This window comes from Lichenostomus cassidix, chromosome 2 (assembly GCF_008360975.1).
Source record: "Lichenostomus cassidix isolate B80296 chromosome 2, HeHo_3.0, whole genome shotgun sequence".
NCBI lineage: Eukaryota > Metazoa > Chordata > Aves > Passeriformes > Meliphagidae > Lichenostomus > Lichenostomus cassidix.
In genome coordinates this window covers 69921104-69934180 of record NC_139482.1, presented here as the reverse complement: position 1 = coordinate 69934180, position 13077 = coordinate 69921104, and the positions used below count along the sequence as shown (strand labels likewise).

The 13077-nt window shown below is 42.5% G+C and overlaps 1 protein-coding gene across 1 annotated transcript in view; it reads right to left on the bottom strand.

The window, feature by feature from the left end:
• BCL2 (BCL2 apoptosis regulator) overlaps window positions 1-13077 on the bottom strand; it is a 96582-nt gene that overhangs the window by 4862 nt on the left and 78643 nt on the right. The gene's annotated exons all lie outside the window — the stretch shown is intronic.

Below are 13077 nucleotides of genomic sequence, written 5' to 3'. Positions count from 1 at the left end.
TCAACACACACCCAACAATCCTGCTGGCACAAGAAGACTACACAAAGCTATGAAAATAGTGACTTGGGAGCTCCATTTTTTGTGCTTAAAAAAGTTCTCCTGCCTATTTCTTTACAAATATTTCTGTAATTACTTATGGTTGTGACTCCTGCTTTAGGCCTGCCCAGTCTATCAGAAAAGACAGAAGCAGCATTTTAAAATACAAGTTACCACTATTTTGGCTCCTGAATGTTTTCTATATAAACATACACAAAAGAGGTAGATAAACCCACTTTCTCCAAATCTTTCATTTCCACTGCACATAGGACACCTGTATTGCAGGTCAGCTTCACTGAAAAAAAAGGCAGTATTTGTTTGCATCCTTTGGGATGGGTTTAGAAGATGTCGTGTAATAGCCACAGATGTTTCTTCCATATGAACTGGAGGTGTTAGGGTTGTGTTACACGTAGGATAGTCTTTCACAACTGTCACCAAAAAAGGTGATGCCATGGTCCTGTGCTCCAGGAAAATCTGGTGGTGCACGTAGGCACCAAATGGAAAGGCTGTTTAAGTAGCAAAGGTAAAGTTTTTGTGACTCATAAATACAATGGGATTTGACTGAGCTAGTGACTGGATTGGTGATAGTCTGCACGTAATGCATTTCTTTCAGGCTGTAATTCCCAACAAGCATGACACTTCAGAGCATTCCTGAGAGGCAGATAAATCATACTGTATGGCATGAAAGCAGTAAATAGCCAAGCTGAAATGACTTAAAAAATGTGACAAAAGTGATAGCATCATTTATGGCAACTCTTTTACTGTGCAGACAGATAAGGTCTGCTCCCAAACTACTGAAACAACCCCATGAAACAGCTATCTAATGTGACGGTTTCTGTCTCTACTTTTATTACGCTAGACTTCCCATTTTTGGTAGAAGTTAACATTCTTTATTAATGTTGTAGTGCTTTTAGCTCTTTTGCAATGTTACTATGCTAGGAGGTAACCTGCCATCTTAAAATGCATATATTGTTATGGTACAAAGCAGGAATTGAGGAGAGAAAGGTGTCCATTATTGATGTAAACCTTCCAGCTGAGTTAATAATAACAATAATAATAATCAAAATCTGTAAATAAATTAGCTTCCCTCATCAGGCATCTCCAGTTATTGTCAGGGTAGGAGTGTTTGTGGTTTTACCACAAGAGGGCGTGTAAGGTTTTTTAATGTTTTGACTTCTATTCGCCAGACATTGAGTGAGATTCAAACAAATAATAGATATTTACTTCCAGAAAGTGTTATTACATTAAGTAATATTGGTGCATATTGTAGGTCAGAGTGGATGGAAGTAGGTAAGACTTGGTAACAGAAGAGCCACAGGCTTTGGCCAACTGAGTGACGTGAAAACACGTCTGCCTCTTGCTATTTCTCAATACTTGTTCCTCTAGGCAATCATTTTCCAACTTGGGTTTCCAAAGGTATATTCTTAAGTGAAAGCAGCTCAACCTTTTGCAGGGAGGATGGAATGTTTTAATTCAAACTCTTCATTTCAGAGAGAAATTGGCAACTTTTGCATAGCTGCCTGTTTTTTGACAGAGACATTTGCAAACTCTGGCCTTAATATTCTGCTGTGCTGTTGCAGAGCTGAAAAAGCACACTCGGTTTGCTGCGCAGCTCTTTGGAAAGCTGCTTTTATTTCTCCTTAAGGCTATGAAGTAACACAATATCCTAAAATGTTACAGACTGGGCTAAATCCTGTTGTCGCCAGTACAGACTCACTGACTTCCACGGGAGCCTTGTCTGTATAGGGAGTTCAAGATTAGGCCTTATAAAAATAAAACAAGGGTAAAGTTCAACACTTGGTGATATTATTATGGGTGGAAAAGAGAGGAAATGAAAAAAAAAACCCTCATGGAAATGCAAGTCATGTGAAAACATTTTAACGTTAAGGTTTTCATGGTTTCTTTCTGTGGGGAAGGTCTCACTTCTGTATATTCATGACAGTTGATGCATACACAGTATCAATACCAAAATGAGCATATTTTGTGCCTCCCTTCTATCCCAGTTCAGGAACATGCCTCCCATTTTTTCTGTGAGACCATTTCCAATGGTTCTATAGAGCTTCTGGTATTGGGCATGGAGATGGACAGAGGGGAACAGTAAAACTGGGATACAAGACAAAAACATGGTATAACCTATGGCTCAGAAGAGGAATGTTAACAAAAAATGTGCAGCATGCAGTACTTTTTTGTCTGAGATTATTACAACAATAACATGAACCCAACCTAATGGTGTCTGCACTATATATTACAAGTAGCTCTTTATGATCATTCCCCCTCCCCTTCTCAAACATCCTGATTAGGCCTATTTCCGAAGCTTGTTTGAACAGCCTGTCACTATTTGTTTAAGTTTCAAACCTGTTTTAAATAAACACATGTCCATTTTATGTACTAAAACAAGGGGGGTGGGAGGAGGGAAGTATGACCCGTTGCTGAAAACTATTTTAGCACAAAGAGAACCCTAAACAGAACCTTAACTGTTTCATAAGGTTTTGTCTTCTGTAAACTCATGTATTTGTCACTGGATTTTTGTCGCCTAAACTGCTCTGTTTAAAATAAGAGAATCTCAGCTAAAATAAATAAGATTAGGAAAATTGTTTGAAACACTTGATGTCCTTTGAAAAGCACTCTTTTTAATGAAAGCAAGGGTCCCCTTGGCAAATAGACCGAGGCAAGTTCTGGCTTGGTCAACCTTTCTGAAAGTCTTACACAACTGGAAAGAAAATCGTTGCAGACCTTGCTTTTAAGACCTTCAAAATTTAATGGGAAGTTATATCCTGGATGTAAAATTATATCAGGGCTGTTAAAAATTATATGGAAAAGAACTCTTCATTCAGCTCTGTAAGTTTTTAAAAAGTCATTTCTTAAGCTTTTATTAAGTCAAATCAGTCCGTTGCTGGTTCACTGTGCAACTTCATGTTGACTGGTTTTGTGAAGCAAGAAAGGTGGAGGTGAGGAAGGGAAAGATGCTCTTCCTAAGCTCCTCTTAGGCACCAAAGCACCTGAGATGCCTGCTTCACCTACCTGGGCTTGATTGGAAGGCCAGGAGGATTGGCCCAAGGGCACCTCTTACTGCCTGCTTGCCTGGTGAACTATATATATGGAGGACAGAACATGTTCCTGGCCAGAGTTCCTGGGCTTTGCAGAGAGTCCAGGACAGAAGTGGAGTTTGTCACTCTGGGCGGATTAGGAGGTATAATAGTGCACTGAGTCAGGGCAGTCTCAAAACAAAGAGATCGCACTATCCCTCTCTTCCGCTGGCCCAAACTCGGCAGCTCTGATCCAAGAAACAAATGTCATCTTTAATTACAGGGGCATTCTTTGCTTGTGGAATGAGCCAAGTTTGTTCAGCCTTGGTCCTTTAGCAGCTCAGCCTGCACCCCAGCCCGAGAGCAGAGGCACAGCTCATCAGTCACAGAGGAGGATGTACTGCCTGAGGCTGAGCCCAGAGAAGCATTACGGATCTGGCGGCTCCTTACTGAAAATGTGGAGGGAGAAGGCAGTTTCTGCCTGGCATTGCTGACCGAGGGGGTGGCAGGGAGAGCAAACACGAGGAAGTAAACACTTCCTTTTTCTACCTGAATCAAACAGCTGGTGAGGAAGTGACTTTATTTCCCTCGTTATCATTGGTTTGGCAGGATATCCTCTTGAGCCACATTGTATTGAATGAAGAGCCAGTGAGACTTCCATTTTACTGAACGGGAATTGCCTCGCAGCTATTTTACGCTGCCCTCTCTGTGACTCCAAAACAAACAAACAAACACACACCAGATCCCAGCTTTTGAAGAAACTTGCACAGGTCTGAACAAGGCCATTTTGCCACCCAGTACAGGGCAGGAGAGGGAATGGTATACACTCTGATGCCAAGGTTTAGCAGCTGAATGACTTTTCCCTCACCCCTGCCTCCACACAAATGACATAAATTCTCCTAAAAGCTTTTGTTCCCACATGGTAACTCATTTCAGAAAGAGTTTGGGGAGGGAGGGGGTGGACAGAGCTGGTTAAATCGTCCCATGTTTTCTATGCAGTGAAACCTCATTAAAATGTCATCTTGCAGCTAACGAGAGAAGTTCTTGGAACACAAAAACCAGACAAATGTAGCTGTTCTTTTCCCAAAGAGTTTATGGATCTTTAATGAAAGCCTAAGTTGTGAGTACATGCAAATAAGGACAGCTCAACCCTTGGCTGTGTTGTGCTGAGGTGTGGCACTTCACAAGGTCCGTATCTTTAGAGAGGCCGATATCTTTTTACACCTGGGAGTGCCAACATGCTGGTAGTCCTGCCAGGTGCACATTACCAAATTATAATGGGAAGGAAAAGAAGGTGTCACCACACAAGCCCTGCCAATCACGGAAAGAGAACGTGCCTGGGAATGGCTTTGGCATGTGACACCCTGAGCCAATTCCCATCTGTTTCAGTTTTTTTCTTTCCCCTCTTCATCTTTGCTTGTGGTAGAAATGGGTCTATGTGGAGACATGGTTTAGTGGTGAACACGGCAGTGCTAGGTTAATGGTTGGACTCAGTGTTAGAGGTCTTGTCCAACCTTCTATGATTCTGCTTTGAATTCCCTGTTTCCGCAAGGTCTGACACAGTCTTAGGTCTGCAGCTGATGTGTTAGATGCTGGCTGCATATACTTTTGCTTCTCAAATGGTATCTGAGATTTCTGACTTTGGACAAAACTAGTTTTCATTACAGTAGTCTTGCCTAACTTCTTTGTTCCTGGTCCTTGCTATCTATTTGTATAAATTCCTGCATCAGTAATCCTGTGATCTTGGGGGTGCATCTTGCAGGTCCTAGTCTTGCCAGGCTCTCACTGTAAGGCTGTGTGAACTGGCATCAGTGGAAATATTATTTGCATGACTGACTAAAGATGTCACTCAGATGGAGGCATCTGAGGAGCAAGGACTAACTGTGGTTAGGTTTGCTCATGAAAAGTGATGCATTTGCTTAGAAATATATAAATGTGAGTGGTTATAGTAAAGGAGATGACTAGTTCCTCCTGTCTGTGCTCTGAAAGAGTGGCCCTACTGGCAGGCAGATTTCCTCCAAAACCCTGCAAGATGAAGGGTAAATCCAGGCTTTGAGGAACAGTCGAGCCACATCTTTAAACACAGGATTTGTAAGGTGCTGATCATTCAGCTTGGATGGAAACCCATCCCCTGTTCAGACTAGGCCACATTCTTGTCAAACCAAGTCAGCATGAGAACTGTTTCAGTAATTTAGTCTTGGCGTCTCTACTTAATTCATTTAGACGTGGTTCTGCAATATGCAAAAGCCCAGACCTAGTGGAAGCTGCCTCATTCTCTTATTCCTGGAAAGGGCTACACTATAAAATGAGGTATTTCTGGCATCAGGATAACAGCTGAAATGTCACTGCAGCAGCTCACTGGTGGGTGCCACTTCTGAGGCACCCTTACCAGTTGTGAGAAGAAGACGGTGAGAAGACCTTCTGGACAAAATGCTGTGTTCAAACAACTTGGCCAAAACTGCTCTATTTGATCCTTCACAATTTTCTCTTCTGATCTTCAGGCTGATAATCCCACTCAAATAATTCGCTGGTTTATTTATTTTATTTTCTGAAGGTACCTTACTTAAAAAGAGTGCTAGAAACAGGTCTCCCTAGAAAACAAATGTGTCCATGAAAACACATGAGTCTCAGTTGCATTGAGACCCACTCAGTTTTAGGCCATATTCTCCAATTTATCAAATCTTTTCTAGAGTTTACATTCGCATACAACAGTAAATTTAGTGACACCCATTTGTGGATTTGTGAACCACTTTGAAGGAGAGAGCAAGAGAGCTGCTGGGGAGACTCATCTCTCCATGTAACATCGCTCTTACACCTGTGTCCTCTGAAAAGAGGCCAGATGCGTTAAGACCCCTGTCAAATCTTCAGAATGACTTAGGAAAAAAAAAAAGACAAAATGGGCTTGAATGAAAACGCAGGCCTGTTTTTCTCTAAATCTTGCTTAAATTCTCTGTCTTGCTTGTAACTGGCTTTCAGTATGAGTGCCCTTATACTGCAAACAGCCCAGCTAATTCAAAAGCAGAGCTTTGAGGATCTGTCTACAGTGGGTGCTGCACTGACAGTAGAGGGAAATGCGAGCACATCCCCCATTATATTCCCTGCCTGCTCCAGCTGCCCGTGCTGCTCTTAGGCTGCTACAGAAGAGTTAAATCGTGTAACCGCCTGGGAAATGGGAAACGAAAGTAACTGCTTGTAGAAGTGCTCAGAGTGCTGTGGCACAGTGTTTGGCCCCAAGGCCACGGAGGAGTTCATTTAACAAGCACATCCAGCAGTACCAGGCTCCAGGCACAGGTATGAGTGGAGGTGAGAGAGGACAGCACGGTGACAAAGCTGTCAGCCTGCGGAGGGACCTGGCACTGGGTGGCCTTGGCCAGAAAAGGCTGAGTGCACGTGTGAAGCAGATGGGTGAAATCCAACTGGTCTGAGCAGGTTGTCCCATTGAGTGCACCACGAGGGACCAGTCATGCGTTTTTCTGCTGCTTGTTTTAACATCCCTCAGGGACATGCTCCATCCCATGTTTGTTGTTTCAACACTCAGTTCTGATCCAAACCCCTCTGGCTTGACAAACTCGTGCTCAGCATTGAGCAAGAGCAGCACAGGGCAGGAGTGGTGGCCTGGGTGTTCCATGGTGCTCCATGGTGCTCCAGCAGCAGCAGGCCATGCAGAAGTGCCACCCATTCCTTGTGTGGCTTGAAGCAGGCACTCGTTTTTTTTCTAAATCTTGTGACAAGCAACTGATTTACAGGGCCAGTGAGACAGCACAGCTAACATTACACTAAAGTAACCTCACGATAAATCTGCAAATTAATGAGTAAGTGCAAAAAAAGCCTATGCTGTAGACTTCAATGGACAGTTACATTTCTACCACCAGCCACCTGGAAAATACAAATTCGCCCATGTGTTTTCTTTGGCAGCCTACACCTCATTAGTGGCTCAGACCATTTCTGCTCACCTGGAAAAGCCTTATTTGAGGCAGAGAAGAGGCAGCATTTTTTGGTCATTGCTGTCTCTTGCCATTTCCTAATTCAGCCCTCCCACCAGGAGCTGTGGGAGGCAGAAAGGTCCTGGCAGTCTGATGGAATGCTGCAAATTCTCCCATTCCAATGTGGTGCACATGAGAATGGGGCCTCCTGGTATCTTGCTCCATGTTCGTATCAATTCACAGCTAAGTGATAATGGGAAATTAATATATGGGGAAGTTCCAGGTCTGCATCTGCTCAGAAGAGATTGGTTCTAATTGTGTGCCTCCCTCCACCTCACTTTCTGTCCCTTCTGTCCTGTTCACCACTTGTGCAAAAACATGAGACCTGGGAGAAAAACAGAGGGTGAAGGAGCAGGGAAAGGAATGAGCAGAATCTGTGTACACTGAGGCAAGTAGGAATTTGGACAAAATTAACTAAATGGGACAGGTGGAAACTGTTGTCAAAAGAGCTGAACTTTTAAGCCAAGATAGCTTTATGCATTGCTTTGCCTTATGCACGGATGGCTCGTGTGTTAAGGTGTGCTGGTAAATCTTCAATTTTTGGGTTCATCCAGAAAGTCCTTTGGCTAATGTTATCAGATAAGAGCTAACAGGGACCACATGAAAAAGAAAGGATCAATAAGAATGTAAGAATATAAACTAAGACACAAACAAACTAAAGGACTTTGTTTTGTTATTCAAAACAGCTCAAATTTATTTGCATACACAGTTGTAATTCATTAACTATGACCATTAGATTTTTTTACATGCCACCCTGCAAAACCAAAATATGAAGACCTAACAAAAGGCAAACCATCTCTGCCTCTCAACTCCAAAACCAACACCAAAACATATAACAGGCATCCTGCAGAAGAAATGGGATCTTCTCCGATTCAAAAGGAAGTACCACCAGGATGCTGGAAAGTAACACACCTCCTATCAACATGTATACTTTAATTCTGTAACAAGAAATAATGTCTTGATGATATAAATACGGGCACAAGTTCTGTGTGTTTCCTTTTAGCAGGAAGCTTTAAAACTGAAAAATATTAAGAAATTGGTGGCAGGAGAAAAAGTGCTATCCTTTAAGTATTTCAGGGGCTTTACTGGTGTCACTGTTCTGGCCATATTCCTCAATGGAAACATGGCTTATACCAGCTGCAGGAGTCTGCCAGCATGGCTGAAGTACCTCCCAAACAATGTGAGTTACAGTGGCAAAAGGACTTCTCTCTAGTTTAAGTCTATGTAAGTCTACATAGTGGGGAAGGGAATCACGCCAAAATAGTTATCTTTGTAGGCTAGGGATGTGATTTTTTCCCCATGAGATAGTTGTGCTGGCCAGACTTTGTCGTGTAGACCCTAGGAACTTTTATTTGCAAAATAAGACTGTAATTTATTTTAACCAGATGTTCAGCACTGATCTGTGTCTGTGCATTCAGAGCACACTCCAAGTAATTTTTACAGTGAAAGACATATACCTTGGACACCGGTAAGATTTTAAAAACATAATGCTGAAACTTTAAGACTGTGGTGGGCTTTCTTTTCCTTTTGTTGGTAATGGGTAGTTCCCAGTGAAGTAAGTTGGTGTTCCGGGTGTTGAGTTTTTCTCCTATCAATCAGATCCCCAACAGGTCCTGTATGGCAAAAGTCTCAGCTCTCCCAGGTATCAGAAATTCACATCAATTGCTGGAGCAAGTCATGCAGTTCCTTACAACCTAATGGTTGCTGGGAGAATAGAGTGAGAGCTGAAATGATCTAGGATCTCTCTTTTCTCAGTAAAAAGCAGGAGGTACAAGTGCCAGTCCTCTGAACAAACAGATCCCTCTTTGTTTTCTTTCATGCCTAGTGTTCTTGAGAGGAGGCAGGGGCTGGTTCTGCTACAGGACAGTGATCATCAGAGTGGTCACGTAGCTGTCACTGGAGCCTGATGTACCAACCACTAGCAACAAGTTACACATACACATCCTTGGGAACAGCTGAAATACAGCTTAGCCTGCATTCCTATGGCCAGTCATTCAAAACAGAAACTAAAGGATTTAGCTAACTGCTGCTTTTTTTTTTTTTTTTTAATACGCCTGCGTGTCCTTGCAGATCATTCACAAAGGGCTGCACATTTATATTTCCTGTTGACATCCTTTGAAAGGGAGAATGCCAATGGAAATTGGATCTTTTAATCAACAATTTCTGTGGACAGCAAGTTGGATGAAAATTCATGAAGGATTTAAATCTATCATTGTGACCTTGAACTGAGAGCACAAGGAAAGAGAACGCCATTAACTTAGGCAGGAAAGATTGGCAATTACTTCATGTGTTGGTATTTCCAGGTGAGTAGAAATTTCATGCAAAATTTCAGATACTCAAAGGAAAGAATATAAAACAAAATCAGGACTGTCAGCCAAGAAGAAAAAACAAAAAAAGCATTACCTATGAAATCAGCCTTTCTAAAATAAGTAAGACTCCACAGATCAGAAACTGCTGATCAAAAGTCCTTCATAAATGTCGTAATTTATTTTTTTAATACTTCTAAGTGCAGGTGGGAGCACACAGCAGAGCACAGTTCTACACAGAGGAAGAAAGAGCTCACCTTGCACTCATCAAGCCACCTCAGGGGCAGGGATAGGGGTGCAAACACTGTGGGTATATTAGAATAGTACTCGAGGCAGGCTAAATATTCCTGCTGTGAAACTAGCACAACCACTGTTCAGAGGCAGCTCCAGAATCCCTGTGCAGCGCTGTGCTCTGCCGTGTAGATGTGCCCTGAGGCACTACCGGAGAAAAAATGACGGATCCTGCTCCTGCTTACGGCATTGCCTTCCCTGTAGAGCAACGTGAGCTGTGACTCCTGTGCCAGCAGCTGCCGCTGAAAGCTGAGTCTCTCTTGCCCAGTCACTTCAGCGTAGCCTCAAGAATTTCATTAACGCATTAATCTGCAATTAAAGAGCTGCCCTTGCTTAAGAGCCAGAGGAAGTGATTACAAGGGCTGAGGAATTCATGTGTGGTGGAAGGAGAGGCAAAAGATCTGAAAGCAGGTACAGCAATTATCTAGAGGATGACTGCAAGTAACTCCTGTGTGCAGCCACCTCCCACATCTGCCCCTCTTTGGGTGATGTCCCACGCACATCTCGATGCTCTTTTCCTTGGAGTTCTGCTGCCAGAAGGCTTCTTCTCCCCCTAGATCTTCCATCACAGATATCTGCTGCTTCTACCCCTAAGTGGGAAGGTAAAATGATGGCTTCCATCAGCTTTGCATCAATAGGGGCTTCCTGCCACAGTGGTAACTCTCAGCTGGCAATTTATGGCTGGAATCCAATGTATAAGTGACATAAACCCACCCAGGAGCTGCCTTCAGAACCTCCTATAATTAACTGTTGCTGCTATAAGTTTAGACAAACCCAGGAAATCACATGCAAAATTCTGTCTGATTTGCTATCTAATCATCTTCTATCTAGGTTCTTATACCACACACATTGCTGTGGTATCTGAGCATCTTGGTGCCTGGATGCAAGTCAGATAAAGCCATTTCAAGCTAGCTAAGCTGCAGTCCTGACACTTCTACACTCTTTTGCAGCAAACTGTTTTGCTATGAGCAAACTGCAAAGAAGCTTCTTCAAAGATTTGCTGAACGCACCAGCTTCTCCTGTCTTCCTTTCCCAGATAATGTAAGGTTGGGAAATTCGCCAAGCATCATGCTAAACTGAAAGAGACATTCAAATTGCAGTGAGTGCATGAGCCAAGGGAGCCCAGCCTGCCAGAATGTTATTGTAGTGCTCTCAAGAAGTTCTCGGCATTAAGACTTCATTTTGTTGTGTGCCTGTCTGTCTGGTTAGGAGATGCTCCACTGGAGGCCAGAAAGTCATTGCTTCCTCAATATTAAATGCAAGTGCCTCAGCCAGCTACAAACCATTTGTTAGCTTCAAACTTTTGAGTCAGTTTTGTTTCTTTTTCTTTTAAGATTGGAGGTGTTTGATCCTGTGGTTACCGTCACTTGAAACAGAACTTCTGCTTTCAAGAAGATTTTAGATATACCCTTTTCTGGTGGCCGTACAATCGGAGCAAGAACACAGATAGGGGCCAGCAGTCAAAAAGGTGATGAAAAGAAGCTGTATTATTTCTGGATGAGAAATAATAGATATGGGTTTGATTGATTTAAGAACAAGTAAGGGAAGAGAAAAGTTCAGAACTTATCTACACTTTTAACAGTAAAGAAGCAATCCTCCCCCCCGGAGGAACCATTTATACTGATATCAAAATGTATTCTGACTCATTAACTGAAATACGTTGTGCTGGTGGGAGACAGTTATATCAGCAAGATTTTGTCTACAGAAGGGTTTGCACCAGTATAATTTATATCCACAAAAAAAGTCAGATGCATCAGCAACACAGGCATACAGGACAGTGCAAACCAGGCGTGAAGCATCAGGGAAAATTTGAAGACCAATGTTTTGGGTTATTTTATATATCTGTGTTGTAAAAATTCCTGTATGTTCATAATAAGAGCAGCTAAAATACAAAGACCCTCAACTTCAATCTAGAGCAACACAAGCATCAAGAAACTAAAAGAAAACCAAAGCACCTTCCTTTTTTATGCCATTTATTCCCACACCTTTAGCCATAGAGTTGGGGGGAAGGGGGTGAGGGAAAGAAGCTGAACTGAGCCGTAAATCACAGCATTAAGTTGATTTGACTATTAGAAAACTTTAATTTCAATGTTCCCCATGGGGTTTCTGGTATTTATTTCTTTGTTTACTTCTTGAGCCTAGTTAATACTTTGACCTGAAGGAAGAAGAATTCGTACAAGCAAGATGATTAAAGGTTCAAATTAGTTAACGATGAAACAAATCTATTGATTCATTGAAGGCCAGCAGTCTCAGTGTCGCTAGCGATACTATCATATATTAAACTCCTAATATGCTTGAAGAAAAAAAGACATTTTCAGCACAGGTTATAGATGGCTTCTGATTGGAAAAAAATACACTGCTGCTTCGCATCCTTTTTGCCTAATGTTTTCTGTCCCATTCAAATGGCCTTTCTACGTATGTAAGAACCATGCAAGGGTCAGTGAGTTTCTTCTCATGCCTACCTGTATGTTGGTTTAAGTCTAATTTTGTCATCTGTGTTCACTCCCAAATTGTACCTCTTAACTTGTACTCCTTTCATATATTGGGATTTTTTTATATGCTTTGTTCATGTACTCACTTTCTTTCTGTTGCATGTTTCTTCAGCCATTTCTTGTGTGATTCCTTCTTCCTCTGGCTGTTTAACCTTACTTCCTTCATTACTTCTCTTTTCACTATTCACTTTCAGACATTCGGTGCTGCCTTGCAGAGTTTTAACAAAGCATTTATCGATACACAAGTTTTGCCTTTCCTTGATGGTATATTGCTTATTCCTGTCTATGGAGCAGAAGTTAGTGGAGACAAATACATGACTGTCATCGTGCCAGCTAATCATGCTTGAGCCGTGGTCCCAGCAGGTTTTAACTGCAGCTGGCTGCCACAACGCTGAGTGTAGCCTAGGTGGATGTAATTGCCAAGTCACCACAGGCATTGTGCCAAAGGGACTCTTCAAGGTTGTGCTGTGACACAGCGGTAGCCTGCAGTGAAGACTAGCCCTGCCTAGTACTCGGCGATAGCCCAAGACCCAGCCTGTGTCTTGAATAAACCCAAGTCGAAGTGGTGTCCCTCTAGAAGCAAGCTGGGGTCGGTAGGAATGTTTAAAACAAGGCTTAGTACAAACACTAGTTGTGTCAGGTTTGCTGTGAAGTCAACCCAAAACCACGCCCAGAAAGCAGGGATACCTGGGCATGGCACAGCTGTAGACCTGCACACAGAAACCTCCTGTGTGGAAAGCGCAGCGCACCTGTATGATTTATCAAGGAGCTGGTAGTGGCTGAGCCATATGAGAAGTTCTCTGAAGGCTTTCACACTCCCAGGAGGAGGAGCAGCTCATAAAGCTGTGTTTATTACTTCACCTCTGGCCAATTTTTAAGTGTAGATTTAGGAGAAGGAAGATGAAGTTGCTCTTTGTTGAATTTTTTATATGTTAAAATACAT